Source organism: Narcine bancroftii, chromosome 11 (assembly GCF_036971445.1).
Source record: "Narcine bancroftii isolate sNarBan1 chromosome 11, sNarBan1.hap1, whole genome shotgun sequence".
Classification (NCBI taxonomy): Eukaryota; Metazoa; Chordata; class Chondrichthyes; order Torpediniformes; family Narcinidae; genus Narcine; species Narcine bancroftii.
This window is the reverse complement of record NC_091479.1, coordinates 28,094,121-28,112,600: the sequence shown is the minus strand read 5'-3', so window position 1 is coordinate 28,112,600 and position 18,480 is coordinate 28,094,121. Positions and strand designations below refer to the sequence as shown.

Here is an 18,480-nt window from a genome sequence, read left to right as displayed (position 1 = left end):
TGTCAGCGGGTTACTGAGACCTGGGAAAGGAGGGGAAGGAGGGTGCAGTAGTGTTCTGAGAGTGCTGAGGGAGAGGCAACATGGGTGCCACCTCAAGGCAACGGTCCCCTGATTGATTGCAGGGATGGGCTCTGTAAATAGACTCATAGATATCCAGCACAGAGCATCTTTGTCGCCCTGCCATCAGGAAGGAGATATGGAGGAATAAAAGCAGAGCAGCCAGGGAGGGAAATAGCATCTTCCCACAGGCCATGAGATTAACAAGGCAACATGAGCTGGATGGGAGCTAAGAATGAAAAGGGTAAGAGGAATATGGACTGATTACAACAGCTCAGCTAGCAGGAGAGAGGGGCTGAAGGGCCTGTTTATGTTTTCTCTATCTGGACCAGCTTTTGAGTTCAAGCTTTAAAAAACCCAATCATTTTTAAATTTAATATCAATGGTACAGAATGAATCAAGAGACAAGATGTCTGTCCAGCAGCAAGCGTCGAAGGCACTTCCTGAAACGGAGGCTCTGAAACCACAGGGAGGTTCTGGACGGAAAGAGGCCCAGTTTCTTCTGGAAGGAGGATAGGAGAGGCAGGGGAAATGCGGGGGAAGGGAGGGGGAGGGGAGGGGCTAGGGATACCGTCCACCGTTCACCTCCCCTTTCCTCTACCCCGTTCCCCTCCCCTTTCCACTGCCCGTTCCCCTCCCACATCCCCTCCCCCTTCCAGTCCCCAGTTCCCGTCCCCCGCTCGCCTCCCCCATTCCCCTCCCCCTTCCCTTCCTCCTACTCCTAACCCTAACCCCTAACAAAATCCTAAACCTAACCTTAACACTACCGATACCCCCTACCACCACTCCACGTCCCCTAACTCTACCCCCACCCCGTCCACTAACCCTAACTTTATTCCTACGCCTATGCCACCCCCTAACCCCAATCCTAATGCTACCCACCATCCCCTAACCCCAAACCTCACTCCTCCTCTACCCCCCTGCTCCTACCCCCTTCCCCTATACCTAACACAAGCCCACTTCCCCGAACTATAGACCTAACCATAAACCAAGATATAGCCCTACCCCATGTCTCCTAATACTAACCCTAACTCTACCCAACTTCCCCAACCCTAAACTAAACCCTATCCCTATCCCTTACAACCTACCTCCTTCCCCTAAACCTACCTCCTACCCCTTCCCCATACCCGCACCCCCTACAACTATCCCCTTCCCCTAACCATACCTCCTACACCTTCCCCATACCCACACCCCCTACAACTACCCCCTACCCTATCCCTTACAACCTACCCCCTTCCCCTAACCATACCCCTTCCCCATACCCGCACCCCCTACCACTATCCCTACCCTATCCCTTACAACCTACCCACTTCCCCTAACCCTACCTCCTACCCCTTCCCCATCCCCGCACCCCCTACCACTACCCCCTACCCTACCCCTTACCACAACCCCTACCCTTACCCCCTTCCACTACCCCCTTTCTCCTACCCCCTTCCCCTCCCCCTCCTTCCCCTAGGTTAGGGGTAGGAAGGGGAAAGGGAAGGGGGAGGAGAAGGGGAGGAGGAGAAAGGGAGGGGAAGGGGGAGGGTTAGGGGAGGGGATGGGGGAGGGGAAGGGGAGGGGGAAAGGGGAAGGGAAGGGCGGAGGGGAAGAGGGAGGTGAAGAGTGGAGGGCTGGGGTTAGGGCATAGGTGTGAGGGCAGGGGAAGGGGAAGATGAGCGGGAGGGGGTTGGGATGGAGGAGGGGTAGAGGAGAAGAGGGGAAGTGGGTGAAGGGACATGGAAGAGGCAGGGAATGGGGTTGGCAGGGCCAGAGGGATACGACGGGGAGGGGTTCAGGCCATCATGATGTTGTCCGTCCTCTGTTCAGCTGGGATGCGAGGTTCTTCTGGACTCGTGTCTTGTCTCTGAGATCGCTCCTTCTCCTGGGAAGAGAAATACGAGTGATAGAGATACTGTCTCTGAGGCCTGAACACAATGACTTTGGAGGGTCCCAACACTTCCCCCATCATCCCCCCTACCCCTGAACCCTCCCCTCCCTCACACCAGTACTCTCCATTTTTCTTGAATTCCTGTCCATATTAAAATCCTTTTCATGCCTTTTTTGGACAAGCCTCCGCTACTACCCCGACAATGCATTCCAGCCACCCACTACATTCTGTGTGAATAAAATGTACCCCTCACGTCTTGCCTAAATTTCCCTCAGCTCACCTTATTTAGACGTCCTCTGGTATTCTCGCCCCAGGAATGCACACAATATTCCAAGTGTGGTCTGACGAGAATTTTATACATCTGCAACGATACCTCTCGGTTTTTGAACTCAGTCCCCTGACTCCTGAAGGCCAGCACACAATACACCATCTTAAACTCCCTCTCAATTTGCACAGCAACCTTGAGTGATTTATGGAGCAGGATCTAAATATTTCTCAGTCCTGCACACTGTTCATAATCCTGCCATTAACCAAGTGCTCTGCCCTCACATTCTTGTAATCCACATTCAGTAAAGATATTGGTATATATGAAGCTACTTTTAATGGGTCTCCAACCTTCTTTGGAATAACTGTTATTCGTGCCCTTGAAAATTACTCTGGAAATAAACCTGGACCAGTTGCTTATTTAAGTACATCTGATTTACAGGATTGAACTCCATCTGTCACTTCTCTGCAAACTGGATGACCTATGACAACCTTCTACACTGTCTACAACATCTCTACCTCTGTGTGATCCCCTGACGTACCCACCCTTCCACTCCCATCATCATTCATAAAAATCACAAAGAGCAGGGGTCCCAGAGCAGATCCCTTTGGAGCGCCACTAGTCATTGTTCCATCTACTACTACCCTCTGTTTACTGCAGACAAGCCAATTCTGAATCCACGCAGCCAAGGCTCCATGGATCCCATGCCTCCAGACATTCTGAATGAGGCCTCCGTGGGGATCTTGTCAAGCACCTTACTAAAATCCTCGTGCAGCACATACAGACCTTGACCTTCATCTATCTCCTTTGACACCTCCTCTAAAAACTCAATTTGACTCGTGAAGCAGGACCTGCTCCTCACAAAACTATCCATGAGTTTCCCCAGCATGTTTGGGCATTGCCCTCGGCCCCAGAATCTGCAGACTTCCTGGCGAGTCCCTCCCTTACCCCTTCCCAGAGCTTCCGCATCCATTAGAACATCAATCATTGCTGCCCAGTACAGGCCCTTTAGCCCATAAAGGGCTGTACTGACCTTTGTAAATGTTCTCCACAACCTTTACCTGTACCACACCCATAGGAACATAGGAAGTGGGAACAGGAATAGGACAAAAATGGCCTATCGAGCCTGCTCCGCCATTCAATACGATCATGGCTGATCTAATTTATGACCAAACTCGACCTACCCTGCCTTCTCGCCATATCCCCAAATTCCTCTATCATGTAAAAATTCTGTTCCCTTACATCCACATGCTCGTCTCAGAGACTTTTATATGTACCTATTCTACCAACCGCTACCACTTTCTCCGGTGACGCATTCAAAGCTCTCACAACTCTCTGCATAAAAAAAAATCTCCCCTCACCTGAAGCGGATGCTCTCTGAGATTTGCACCTGACACTTTAGGAAAGGTTTCTGGCTGTTCATTCCATCTAAGGCCCCCACAATCTTATTTAGAATAAGTTATTAAGCTGTGGAAGGGGCAAGTTGGGAGAGGGAGGAGGGGAGAGAGCTGGTGGGGGAGGGGTGAGAGCTGGTGGGGAGGGGACAAGGCCGTGTTGTGGAGAGGTATCAGGACCGCATTGAGGTGGTGAACGGACAGACATGGGTGGATCTACCTGCCGAAATAAAGGAGCAATAAGAAGGCCATCTCAGGATCTACCAGCATCTTCTGGGGCTTGATGTCTCAATGGAAAACCCCCTGAGGATGGAAGTAGGCCATGCTCTGCTACAGCTGGTACATGAACATCTGGCAACACAACGATATAACATGACCCACTCTGCCTCCACACTGGCCGGGTCTATATCCTGAGGGTAAGGGGAGGTGGGTGAACGGCCCCTCCCTGCCAATCAACATCCATCCTCATCATCCTCTCCACCCCTCTCCCCTCACTACCCTTTCTCTCCTCACCAATACCCATTGAGACCCTCATGCACCCTTCATCGATATCCAGTCCCCAGCGAGACTCAGCCAGTAAACTCCTTCATATCCTCCAACCCCACCATCCAAGCTTGCCCCAGTGGACAACTTGACCACCCAGACCCACAACCACTTTGATGTAGATCATGGGAATGGGCTGCTTGGCCTTGTTGAAGTGCTGGACCATGCAGTGAACCGTCTTGGGAACATAGTCCAGACCCAGATTCAAATAAACCTGCTCTTCCTCTTGGACACAATACAAACATGTCAGCTGGATTTACCCTCCAAAACCCCGTGCCTCTCCCAACAGGAGTGCCAGCCCCTCCTGCTCTCTGTAGGCCTGATGCCCCCACTGCTCAACACAACATGGCATGAATCCAACGGCTCAGCGAGCAGAGCGTCAACAGGCCGTAGAGGACCCGTCCGCTACCCCATCATTCGGCTTCTGGTGAGACTGCACAAAATGTGCAGCTCTGACCGCCCTCCCTCGTGAGGCAAGGATTCACCGGGGGAGAAAAACCATTGACGTTTCGAGATGAGAAATGTTTGCAGCCGGGTGTTGGCTGGGGTCGAACATGTGGAGGCTGAGTTGTTGGGACGATTCAGAGCAGGCGTTGATTTGGAAGCGCACCAAAAGGTGCCAAAAGTGAGTTATGGGGGAAAGTACATTCGTGAAATGAATTGGGGAAACAGACTGGAGGGGCTGAGTGGCCGAATTTGGCAACCTTGTCTTGTGGTCTTGGCTGCTGCTGTCTGGAGTTGAAATGGCAAGAGGTCATGAGTTAATGGGTGAGGAGCAGGGCAGCCAACGTCAAAGAGTCAGCACTGGTCAGAGGGGCAGGATGGAGGCAACAGAGAGGCTGCAGCGAGACAGATCGATTGAAGGAATGGGGAAGGTAGCAGCAAATGATATGCATCAGAGTGAGGGTGGGGTGGGTGCAGGTGGATCTTACCTTGACTACAGAGGAGAAGTTGAGAAGAGGGACAATGATGGTGTGATCCAACTTTCGCACGATCTGCAGTGTGCGGTTCTATGGCGAGAGAAGAACATCAGCAAGGCTGGGCGATGGGTCGGGGCCCTGAGGGGCAACTTGTCCAAGTTGAGGGGGGAGGCGGGGAGGAGATTTGTCAAGAGGTCAGAGGTGGGGAACTCCAAGGGAGGCCGAAGTGGGGGACTTTTCGAGAGTCAGTGGGGGGGACTTTTCGTGTCGCTGGAGTGGGGACTCGTCAGGGGGTTCAATGAAGTATCATTTCAGTTTTTATGATTGTTTTCCCAGCTTCTACTAAACAATGAATTTGCAGAAAATCTTTGATATTTGCCAGGTGAGTGTGTGTGTGTGTGTGTGTGTGTGTGTGTGTGTGTGTGTGTGTGTGTGTGTGTGTGTGTGTGTGTGTGTGTGTGTGTGTGAGTGTGTGTGTGTGTGTGGGGTGGGGGGTTGTGTGTGGGGAGGGGGGCTGCTGTTGTGGGTTTGTGTGACTTTCTCTGTTTCCAAACCCCATGGCTGCTTTGGTCTCTGTCAGATGCTCCTCTTTCCACCCACCCTTCAAAAATGTGTTTGGGGTGTTTTTTCAATTGGGTGTAATTGTGTGAAACGGGCTGATGTGTCGCAAGGGCCTGTGAACGTGCTGTAGACCCTAAATTTAAATATCAGGGTTTTTCATTTCCACACAACTGCTCCTCCCCCTCACCTTGAATCTCTTGTCTTGCAAGATCTTCTTGATGGCAATCAGCTCTCCGGAGTCCACCAGCCTTGCCTGGTACACCACACCGAAAGATCCATTGTCGATGATTTTAACATCTGTGCAGGACACCACCTTGGGGACGTTGGGTCCATGACACGGTGTGGCCACCTCTGTTGTGACCTTATTGCCATGTCCTCTGGGGCAGAAGCAGCAGCATTTACACACCCAGAGGGTACACAACAGGTCATTTATCCCAACCCAGCCTTGCTGTCCAAGTTAGTCTCTACCCCTCCCTCTAACTCCCTTCCAAGGGTCACCTAAATGTCAGAATTGATCCTCTGGTGGTTCGTTCCAGCTTCTCTCAGTAGAAATATTGCCACCCCAGGTCCTTCTATGATCACTCTCCTCAGACTGAGGCCAGTTCTGCAGCCGTTCACTTTGTCTACAACCCTCCCTCCATGAGAGGATCGGGTCATCTTGACCTTCAGCACGTCCCGGGGAGATGAACCACTCTGAACCCTACCACGGGTTTAGCAGAAGCCCTCCACATTCCCAGAAGCTCAGCAACACCGTGATCTTCCATGATGCAAGCGAGATCTCGTCGCCTGAGGGAGCAGGTGGTGCGGAGAGAGCCCCACGCTTCACCGCTCAACTCTGCTGGGTCCGCCGCAGCAGAAACACTTTCTAGCACCTTGATCCAGGTCCAATGGGGGAAAGAATCCTATCCCGGTTGGGGGGGTGTGGGGGTGTATGCAAGGGTGGAAGGGATCTTGTAACCACGGGGGGGGGGGGTGGCGGGTGGAGGAGCGGTCCTGTCTCTCAGTGGACAGATCCCATTCCAGGTGGAGGGGGAGCTCTGTCCCATTTCTGTTGAAAGGTCTGCCTTCCATCCCCCTCGCAACTTCTCTTCTCCCTCAGACACCTCACACTCTCCCCTGCCCCGAATCCTCTACCACACTCTCATCCCCCACCCAACACCACCCCCATGGTTTCCCCAGTGCTTTCCGTCCCCTCGCACCCCATCCCCCCAGCTCATCCCTATGTCCCCTATCTCTGATCCAATCTCCCTTGACATTAGCCTGTGGTGCTACCCCGTTCCTTTGTTCTCCCCTCCTGTCCTACAGACCCCATTCCTTTATCCCCTCACATGCCATTGTTCTCCCCCCCCAGTCCGCTCCAGCTGCCTCATAAAGTGCCCTGCACTCAGGATGGGGAGAGGGGATTAAATGTAGCCTCCATTCTCTCTGCCCACACTGGGTAAAGGATGGTGCCAGAGGAGTCTCTGTCCCAGTCGGGGAGCCTGTAACAGGCTCTTTATCTCACCCATGGGTGCAGGGTGCTTCCAAACACAACCCTGTTGATCAGAGGGTCCCTGGGATGAGACAGCGTCCTACTCCGACACGTGGGCCAGAATCCCCTTCCAGGAGAGACATCTTTCTTTTGTTGCTGTGCCATGGCACGACTCAGCTATGGCTGCCCCATGCAGTGACATCATCACCCCCTCTGTGTCATCATCTCCCCCCTCTGTGACACCTCCCCTCTCTGTAACACCACTAGTGTAATGGGCAGGGACATCCAACCATTTAAATCCTCCTCAATTTCCCCAAGCAAGGGGAGAATAATTCAGCTGGTCTAAATTACTCGTTGTTATCTATTCTAACTCCTAGATATTTGATCCCATTTTGCCGCCACATTTGTTGACTATTTTCTTGACATTGGCTCTAATCCCTCTTCCTAAGTGACATGATTTTGCACATATCCCAAAAGAACTTATACCCAAAGATCTCCCCATAGTACTCCAGGGTGGAGCACAACTTGGGCAATGAGTGTGTCGGGTCTGTCAGATATATCAGAACAACTTCTGCAAATAAATTGATTTCATGCTCTTCCTGGCCTGTTCTGAAACCTTTAATGCCTGAATCCTGGCAAATGGCCTCGGCTAATCGCTCCATGGCCAGTACAAACTCACTCACTGGGAGTGTGGGGGAGGAGTCAGACCTTGATTGGCATGCCTGTTGGCTACCTCTGTCCCTCTCATCTCGACATCAGTGGCTCAGGTTGGGGGAGTCTGCGCTGCCTCCTGCAGTGCACAGCAGCGCTGCTGGACCACCTTTATCTCCTTATTTTCCTGGGCCCTCTCCAAATCTTTCCTTTCTATGATCTCACATTGGTTTCTCAGGAGAAACACTGGCAGCCAAAAGGCACCCTCTGATTCCCCTTTGATTTTGGGAACCCCGACTTCTTGAAGTGGGACCACACGTGGTGACCTATTTTCTCAAGATGTGGATCCAGGAGCTTGGACCAGTCTACCAGTTTGCCGTGGTCCGCCAGCATGCTTGCCAAGCTCCCCAACCCTGCACTCTCGTCAGTCCACCCGCAGATCTTGTTCTCCCTGCCTGCACTCGATTTCCTGCCCCAATTCCAAAGCATCTCCACTGCAGCTGTGTTCAGTCGGAACTCGAAGGACCCTGCTCACTGCACCAATTATTATGTGTGTGAAACTGATTCGAAGGTTCCCAAGGGTGGCGAATTTGAACACAGTTGTCTTTTATTGACACATGTAGTGAAGTCGCATGAGGAGTAAAAGACACACACAGACACAAACTCGCCGGATTAATCGATACACTTGCAACCACTCGTGGATAGAAGACTTGACAATCAACTTGTCACATATGATACCTTGAACAGGTTATTCATTCACTCATTGATCTTGGATGCCTGTGGGTGGTAGGGGATATGCAGGTGGCCCCAAATACTTGGCATCACCACCCATTGCTGGTCGGACGTTATCCGATAGGGTATTCCACATATGGAGCACGCTAAAATGGTGCTTGGTCGGCCCGCTGGCAGGACATCTGAGTATGTGCTGACCATCGTGAGAACATATCACTTTTTATTTTGGCAGGGGAGAGGCCTGATATGGTCAATTTATCAGACTTGGCCAGCTCCCGAACCCCAGCGAATGCGGCCCTTGGTTTTAATTGCTGACAAATAGGGCATTTGGCCATCACAGTTCTTGCAACATCATGAGACCCCAAGATCCTCTGTCCATCATAGTGCACCCATATGCCCACATTTATGATGCACCAATGCTGCCAAGGCTTCAGGGTCTTTCTGCTTGGGGAAAATAGTGGCAGAGCATATTTGAGCAGCTCACTCCACAGTGGCATTGCGTCAGCTTCAGCGGTTTTCCTGGAGGAGTGTCCATCCACATGGTGGACCCTGACTATTCTTTTGTTGTTCCACCTCTCAGAAGATCTGCCAGTGCTGTTGTCCTCAGAGCAGGCAGCCATGCATCTGCCTCCCTGTCTCCTGCCGCCGACCCATCCACACTGACGTGCTGTTTGGCACAGCCCAGAAATCCTGTTGCACTGATCGGAAAAGAGGCTCCTGGGCCCGCCTGGTTGTCCCTTTTCGGATCAGTGCCACAGCTGCCAGCTTGGACAGTTGGCTCTCCCCTCCTCCTCACCCTCTTGTGTCAATACTTTATCTGTGGTGGGCTGGAGCGCTCCAACTTTACACCGTTGTTTTTTGCACCTCCATCAGCCGGAGCCGTCAGTAAACCAAGCTTTTTCTCTGCTGTCCAGCATCGAGGGTGTTGAACGGTTTGCCCCAGGCCATGGTGCCAAGCTCTTCTCGGGGTCATTCAGGTGGGAGGCTGTCACTTTCGGGCAGGACATGATTTGTTCTTGCAAGTGGCTCAGCCCTTCGGGCCCGGCCTCTGTGCGGTCTGCCATGTACCACTTCTTCGGTCCGCTGTGAGTGGCATCCGCAGATTTAACCCATCACATGTTAGGGAGGTGTGGCTGGAGTGTGACTGTCTCTGCTGCCATCTGGTTCTCTGTGGTGAGCAGGCGACCATCTGACACTCAGATGGGGAGTCGCGGGAGGCACCTTCCAGGAGGGAATTGAACAAGAAGCTGTGTGGGACTCGGCGACCTTGCCTCTTTTGCTCGAGGCTCCACTAGGCCATTGTCTTCATGGCAGAGACAAGTCATTCAAAGTGTCTTCCAGTTTTGAGGGTTTGGGGATATTTGTGGTCAGTGGCAGTGGTGTTCAACAGCGTGTTTTGCCATTAAAGAAGCCATTTGTTGTTCAGGTCATCAATGAAGCGGAGAGTTTTTTTTTCTGGGCAACATTGTACAGTAGATGGAGGGGCAGGGTGAAATGGGGAATATGTTGGCACCAGTAACCCAAAAGACCCACAAACCTTTGTGCCTCAACTTGTTGGTGGGCACCGCAATGAGGATTTTGCTTTGAGCAACCATTGATATTTCTCTGCTGCCTGGATGCTCAGGAAAAAGACTGTTGGACTAGGAACCTGGACCTTTTCCAGGTGGTGCCTCCCTGGTGCCAGTGTCTGGGGTGTTGCTGCTGGTGTCCAAGACATCCTAAAGTGGGCCAGAGGTTGCGGTACATGGAGATACCAATGACATAGGGAGGAAGAGGGAAGAGTTCCTGAAAAGTGGGTCCAGGGCGTTTGGTGAGAGCTGAAAAGAAATAGCATGAAGGGAGTCATGTTGGGATGACTGTCTGGGCCATGCGACAGTGAGAGCAGGAACAGAATGAGGTGGAGGATAAAGGCATGGCCTGAAGGTGCGGGTAAAGAGCTCCTTGAGGGCATCCTATTTGCCTTGCTCGGGAGGCTGATGTCGGAAGTCGATGAGCCTTGCTGCCATGTCCTGATGAGCAAGAACATCATGGAGGAGTAATGGATGTCATCAGCGGTGATCTCTTGGAGGTGGAACTGGTCCTTGGCCTGTTTGAACCCCACGTGTGGCTGCGACATCCAGAACGTTGACAGCTTCAACCAAACCATCTGAAGAGCCGCCTGGACCGTGATCTTCACATCCAACTGAAGGGCTGGGTCCTGCTGAGGTCACCACTGTAGCAGGCGCGCTCCCGCGAAGTCTGGAAAGAATGACATGCACCCAAGAAGTGGAAGTGGAAGATAAGTTGCTTGAACAGGCAGCTCCAGCCTCGGGTTGGAAGGCGATCCTCCCGTTGCTCATTGATTCCCACCATGTGGGTCATCCCCTGGGATGAAGGGCATTGGCCCCAACGGGGTCTGCGCTGTCAGCGTGTTTGTCGGCTCTCTAGTGTAGTGGCTCGTGTCTCGGTTAACAGGCCACTCCAACTCGATATGTCAGAAGAATATGGAGCCCATATTTACCAAGGGTGGGTGTGGATATTTACATGAAACCCTGACACTCCCTTTCACCTGAAGGCCTCCGTTTATTCAATGAAACTTTAAAGTAACAGACACCTCTGTTGAGGCGAGAAGGGGAGAGGTTAGGATATTGGGGATGAAGGTGGGAGGTGGTTTCTTTATTCTTTCTTTTATAGATGCCACACATTAGATGAGCATTATTATTAATTGTGTGAATTTGTTGTGGTTTTAAGTATATAAATATTTTTTTTAAATGATCAGCAGGACCACGAGTGGCAGATAGGATCATGGGGACTCTCTCCCCCCAACCCACCCACCCCAAATATCAATGGGATAAACCGGGTTCATTGTCAACGTCGTCGAGAATCCTTTCCACCTGCCCACAGCATTTGGCAGCTCTTCTCGTCGGGAAAGGGGTCGAGGAATATCGGAGCCAGTAGCACCAGGCCCAGAAACAGATTCTTCCTGCGAGCAGTGAGGATGGAGAATGATGGATGACCGGCTCAGACAAAGACTCCAAGACTCTGCTATTGATACAACAGAATTTATTTCTTTTTTGGGAGGGACTGCACGTGTATCATTTGTCCCTCTGTGCGTAGGTCCAGTTGTGTGTTTGCAGAGGTTTCCACCATGAATACAGTTTCCTCGGGTTAAATTTGAACGGGTACAGAGGAGCTTTCCTGGATTGGACAATGTATCTCATGAAACAAAGTTGACTGAGTTCGGGCTTTTCTCTTTTTCACCCCAAAATTAACTTTATTCTAAAATTATTGACCAAGAGGACAACTGTTCCATGTCTTTTCTCATCCTCGTGTTGCATGTCTATATTCCCTTCACTGTTCATGTTCTCTGTTTAACATCATTCCACCACTTTGACTCCCTGCACTCTGTGGTTGAAGGGGTTCCCCTTAGTCTCTGCCCCTTAAGACCCGGAGGATTAGAGTCCTTCCCCACAGCGCCCTCGTGTTGGCTGCGCCAAGCCTCAGTGCATCTCTCAGCAACCTGGAATAGGCCGGTGGGCAGCGTTCCCTCTCCCACATCTCCATGTGCTAAAAGACCAGCAGGTTAACGTCGAACAGTTATGCCCTTCGGACCTCGATGTTGTGCTGACCTATCAATTCCAAGCAAAATAAAAACTAGACCCTTCCTCCTTCATAACCCTCCATTCTTGCAATGGAGAGAGTGCAGAGGGGATTCACCAGGCTGATACCTGGAATGGCAGGAATGACTTATGAGGAAAGATTGCGCAAATTGGGATTGTTCTCACTGGAGTTTAGAAGATTGAGAGGGAATCTCATAGAGACATATAAAATTCTGGCAGGGCTGGACAGAATGGATGGAGGTGGGATGTTTCCAATGGTGGGAAAATCAAGAACCCAGGGCCATGGTTTGAGGATAATAAGCAAACCATTTAGGACCGAGATGAGGAGGAATTTCTTTACCCAGAGGGTGGTGAATCTGTGGAATTCATTGCCACAGAGGGCAGTGGAGGCAGGTTCATTAAATATATTTAAGAGGGAATTAGATCTATTTCTTCAGTATAAGGATATTAAAGGTTACGGAGAGAAGGCGGGGACGGGGTACTGAACTTTAAGATCAGCCATGATCTCGTTGAATGGCGGAGCAGGCTCGAAGGGTCGAATGACCTACTCCTGCTCCTATCTTCTATGTTTCCTTCATTCATGTGTCCAAGAAGCCCTTAAATGCCGCTAATATTTTAGCCTTCATCACCACTCCTGGCAAGACATTCCTGGCACCCACAACTCTGTGTAAAAACAAGTACCCCTGATATTGCCCCTAAACCTTCCTCCCTTTGCTTTGGGCTTCTCGTGTTTGCTTCTCTTATCTGGGTTTCAGGCAGACCAAAGGGCATCTTTCACTGAGTTTCTGGTCTTCCAGCAGTTCTGGATGTCTGTCTCTGGATGCTCTGCTCAGGGTACCACCCCGCAGTATCTCATCAAGTCCTAGTCTCTGTGTCAGCAGGAATTCCATGCTGACCACTGCCTGATGGCCCTGTGGTCAATAGTGTTTGTCTATGCAACCATTCCCATGAAGGTGATGGGGCAAAGTCCTGCTGACTAGGACATTGTGTGGCATCAGGGCCAGACCAATCTTTCGCAACACCTGAGCCAGGTAGAACTTCAGCACATAGCGGCTTTTGGTGCCCTTGCACTTTGTTTCCAAGCACAGCCAAACACAATAGCCATGCTGGTTAGGGTTATGCCCCCATTGATTGACGACGTACATGGTCCTCCAGACTCTATACATTTTGGACCCCCACATGAATAGGAAATGTGTTTTGGGAATTGACAGGGTGGAGGTGTGGGGATGGGCCACACCTGCCTCACGTGCAGCAGTACCCGAGAGCTCCTTGCACCTGATGACCAGGTTCTACCGGATTGATAGAGTTGGGCATCTCTGTGGTTCTCCATGTCTCCTGGAACTGGGGGTCTCCTTACTGCTCCCCATCTCCTTGAGTTGGTACTTTGTTCTCCACCATCACCACAAGACAACCAAGACCCCTGGATGGAGGGCAGTGGTGCAGAGAGATCAGTGAGAATATGGGTAGTTTCAACAGGGTGGGGTCCATTCTGATGCCTGATAACAGGAGGAAACCAACGGGGAAGGAGGATGCAGGGCATTCGATAGCAGATGGGGCAGGGTGTAGACACGGCAGCTGACTGGAATTGTCAGGGGGATACTGAGACCTGGGAGAGGAGGGGAAGGAAGGTGCAGTTGTGTTCTGACGAGAGAGTGCTGAGGGAGAGGCAACATGGGTGGAACCTCAAGGCAAGGGACCCCTGAATTTTTTGCAGGGATGAGCTCTGTAAATAGACTCCCAGATATCCAGCAAAGAGCATCTTTGTCCCCCTGCCATCAGGAAGGCGATATGGAGGGAGGGAAATAGCTTCTTCCCACAGACCGTGAGATTGACAAGGCAACATGAGCTGGATGGGAGCTAAGAATGAAAAGGTGGAGAGGAATATGGACTGATTACAACAGCACAGCCAGCAGGAGAGTTGGGCCGAAGGTCCTGTTTCTGTGTTGTCTATCTGGACGAGCCTTTTGAGTTCAAGCTTAAAAAGACCAAACCATTTTTAAATTTAATATCAACGGTATAGAATGAATCAAGATACAAGATGTCTGTCCAACGGCAAGCGTCGAAGGCACTTCCTGAAACGGAGGCTCTGAAATTACAGGGAGGTTCTGGCTGGTATGAGGCCCGGCTTCCTCTGGAAGGAGGAGAGGAGGCAGGGATAATGTGGGGGTAGGCGTGGGGAGGGGAGGGGGTAGCGATGCCTTCCTCCATTCACCTCCCATTTTTACACCGTACCCCTCCTCATTCCCATGCCCATTCCCCTCCCCCATCACTTCCCCATTTCCCGTGCCCTGCTGGCCTCCCCCGCTCCCCTCCCCAACCTAACCCTAACCCCTAACAAACTCTATCCTTAACGTTAACACTACCGATACCTTTAAACACTACACCACGTCCCCAACCCTAACTCTTATTTCCACTCTGTCCCCTAACCCTATCCCTACGCTGTCCCCTAAACCCAACCCTAATCCTACCCACCTTCCCCAAACCCCAACTCACACCCCACCTCTACCTCCTACTCCTTCCCCTAAACCTAAAACAAGCCCACTTCCCCAAACTCTAAACCTAACCCTAAACCTCGACCTAACCCGAGCCCACGTCTCCTAACCCAAAACCTAACTGTACCTCTACCCGTCCATGACCCATATCTTAATTCTACCCACCTTCCCCAACCCTAACCTAAACCCTACCCCTATCCTCTACACCTACCCCCTTCCCCTAATCCTACCCCATACCTGCAACCCCTTCCACTACCCCATTACCTACCCCTACCCTCTCACTACCTCCTTTCTCCTACCCCCTTCCCCTATCCCTCCTTCCCCTAAGTTAGGGGTAGGAAGGGGAGGGGAAGGGAAGGAGGGGAAGGGGAGGAGGTGAAGGGTAGGAGGTGAAGGGGAGGGGCAAAGGAGAGGGAAAGGGGAGGTGAAGGGAGGAGGGCTGAGTTTAGGGCATAGGTGTGAGGGTAGGTGAAAGGGAAGGTGAGTGGGAGGGGGTTGGAATGGAGGAGAGGTAGGGGAGAAATGGGTGGGGGAAATGGGTGAAGGTATATGGAAAAAGTGGGGAATGGAGTTGGCAGGGCCAGAGGGAGAAGGGGAGGGGTTCAGGCCATCATGATGTTGTCCGTCCTCTGTTCAGCTGGGATGCAATGTTCTTCTGGAATCGTGTCTTGTCTCTGAGATCGCTCCTTCTCCTGGGAAGAGAAATACGAGTGATAGAGATGCCGTCTCCGAGGCCTGATCACGAAGACTTTGGAGGGCCCCAACTCTTCCCCCATCAACCCCCTCCCTACCTCTGCACACTAGGGCCTTTCCCTTCCTCTGCTTTACCTGAGGAAGTGTGTTATGGAGAAAACCACAATCTATATCTGCAGATCTCAGAGTACCGTGTCTCCATCAGGCAACACCCTGGTTCACCACGACATGGCAGCAAGATGCTGGACAAATCATGGATGGATCAGTCGAGTCCCTTCAGCTGACCCATCTGAACCTACCCCATAACAATATTACTCTTCCCTCCCTCCACCAGTACCTTCTGTTTTTCTTTTATTCCTGTCCCGAAATTAAAATCTTTTTCATGACTTTTTTGGACCAGCCTCCACTACTACCCCTGGCAATGCATTCCAGCCACCCACTACATTCTGTGTCAACAAAATATCCCCCTCACATCTTGTCTAAAGTTCCCTCATCTCACCTTATTTAGACGTCCACTGGTATTCTCGCCCCAGGAATGCACACAATATTCCAAGTGTGGTTTGACTAGAATTTTATACATCTGCAACGTTACCTCTCAGTTCTTGAACTCAATCCCTGACTCCTGAAGGCTAGCACACAATACAGCATCTTAAACTCCCTCTCAATTTGCACAGCAACCTTGAGCGATTTATGGAGCAGGATCTAAATATTTCTCTGTCCTGCACACTGTTCTTAATCCTGCCATTAACCAAGTGCTCTGCGCTCATGATCTTGTAATCCGCATTCAATAAAGATATTGGTCTATATGAAGCTACTTTTAATGGGTCTCCAACCTTCTTTGGAAAAACTGTTATTCATGCCCTTGAAAATGACTCTGGAAATAAACCTGTACCAGTTGCTTGTTTAAGTACATCTGTATTTACAGGATTGAACTCCATCTGTCACTTCTCTGCAAACTGGATGACCTCTGACAACCTTCTGCACTGTCTACAACATCTCTACCTCTGTGTCATCCCTTGACGTACCCACCCTTCCACTCCCATCATCATTCATAAAAATCACAAAGAGCAGGGGTCCCAGAGCAGATCCCTTTGGAGAGCCACTAGTCACTGTTCCATCTACTACTACCCTCTGTTTACTGCAGACAAGCCAATTCTGAATCCACACAGCCAAGGCTCCATGGATCCCATGCCTCCCGACGTTCTGAATGAGGCTACCGTGACGACCTTGTCAAGCACCTTACTAAAATCCACGTGCAGCACATACAGACCTTGACCTTCATCTATTTCCTTTGACACCTCCTCGAAATACTCAATTTGACTCGTGATGCAGGACCTGCTCCTCACAAAACTATCCATGAGTTTCCCCAGCATGTTTGTGCATTGCCCTCGGCCCCAGCATCTGCAGACTTCCTGGCCAGTCCCTCCCTTACCCCTTCCCAGAGCTTCCGCATCCATTACAACATTAAGTATTGCTGCCCAGTACTGCCCAGTACAGACCTTTGTAAACGTTCTCCACAACCAACTAACCCTTACCCGTACCACACCCATAACTATGGGTGGATTAAATATCCAATTAACTTCTTTCTGAAGTAATGTATCAGGAATTTGATGTTGATTCCAATTTTGAATAACTTTTCATAATTCTAGTTGAGCTCCTGTAAAGTTAGATCCATTATCAGAACATAATTTTTTGACTTGACCACGTCTAGGAATAAAACGCCAAAGAACATTAATAAAAGAGTCTGTATCAAGCAATGACGCTACTTCAATATGAATTGCTCTCATAGTCAAACAAGTGAAAATAACTCCATATCGTTTTTCAACACTTCGTCCTCACTTTACTTGCAAAGGACCAAAATAATCAACTTCCACGGATGTAAATGGGAATTCATCAGGTGAAACTCTGTCCTGTGGTAAATCTGCCATTTGTTGTTGTCCAGGTTTTCATTCTCTCTGTTAGTCACCAAGAGATGAAACCTCATGATTTCATTATTAATATATTTAAGCACTGATGTTCTATCAGTCCAAAACACAGGATCTGCTAACTCCATCTGTAATTCTCTTCTTAACATAGCGTCCATTTTGCTCGCCATAATAGCAGCAGTCAATTCCATTCAAGGTCTGGTGACTGACTTTAATGGAGCCACTCTGTCTTTTCCCATTACAAATCCACCATCTACTCACACTTGGTTATTTCACAGGACTCAGTAACTGACAGGATCAAAACCACCTTCACTTACATCAGAAAAATGGTGTAACTGAGCAAATGTGGCCACCCCAAAGTCTGTTGACTTCAAAACTTCCAAGTATTTGAAGACGCTCAATCTAATTTTTCCAATCTTGTGCAATGGATTCTGGATTAGTTTCATCCCATCCAAATTTTCTTCTGCACAAAACTGGTATTTGGCCGGGCTGATCATTAGGCTGAATTCAGCCAGTCGGGAGAAGAGGGTTTGCAGGTGAGACTTGTGTTGTGCTCAGTCTCTGCTGGCGACAAGAATGTCATCCAGATAAATGAACACAAAATTCAAATCCCTGCGCACCGTATCCATGAGGTGCATTATGTCTGGGCGGTGTTCTTGAGCCTGAAAGGCATGCATAAAAATTCGAACAAACCGAAGGGTGTGATGATGGCCGTTTTGGGGATGTCCTCGGGGTGCAATGGGATTTGATGATACACGCACACCAGATTGACCTTGGAGAATACTCTCATATCATGCAGATTGGCCATAAAGTCCTGAATGTGAGGGATGGGGTAACGGTCAGATACTGTCATATCATTAAGCCGTCGATAATCTCCGCAGGGGTGCCAGCCATCGGAGGCTTTTGGGACCAGGTGGAGCGGTGAGCCCCAGGGCTGTCAGAGCGATGAATGATCCCCAGTTCCTGTAGATGCGAGAAGTCCTCTTTCGTTATCTGGAGCTTATCTGGCGGGTTTAACAGTAATGTACGATAAATTGTATCAGACACTATGACCCCAGGTTCACAGTTGGGAGAATATTTAACGGAGATGTACAATCGACGACCTTGGCAGATACTGAGACACTGTGTTCACAGTACTGAGAAGGTTTAACAGAGAAGTATGGTAGAATAAAGCAGAATCTGTGACTCCAGGTTTACAGTAGTAAGAAGGTTTTAAAATGATGTATAATAAACTGAGGCAGATACTGTGAAATCTGGTTCACTGTGGGTGGAGGTTAATGGTGATGGACAGGAGACTACGTAGATAC

General features: G+C 50.3%; 1 long non-coding RNA gene across 1 annotated transcript; it reads right to left on the bottom strand.

The window, feature by feature from the left end:
* Positions 1-1,415: 1,415 nt before the first annotated feature.
* Positions 1,416-7,218, bottom strand: LOC138746344 (uncharacterized). The gene is made up of 4 exons (XR_011346881.1): positions 7,115-7,218; positions 5,798-5,987; positions 5,062-5,139; positions 1,416-1,921 (listed from the first exon to the last, which is right to left on the bottom strand). It is a non-coding gene; the product is annotated as an uncharacterized lncRNA (long non-coding RNA).
* Positions 7,219-18,480: the final 11,262 nt, after the last annotated feature.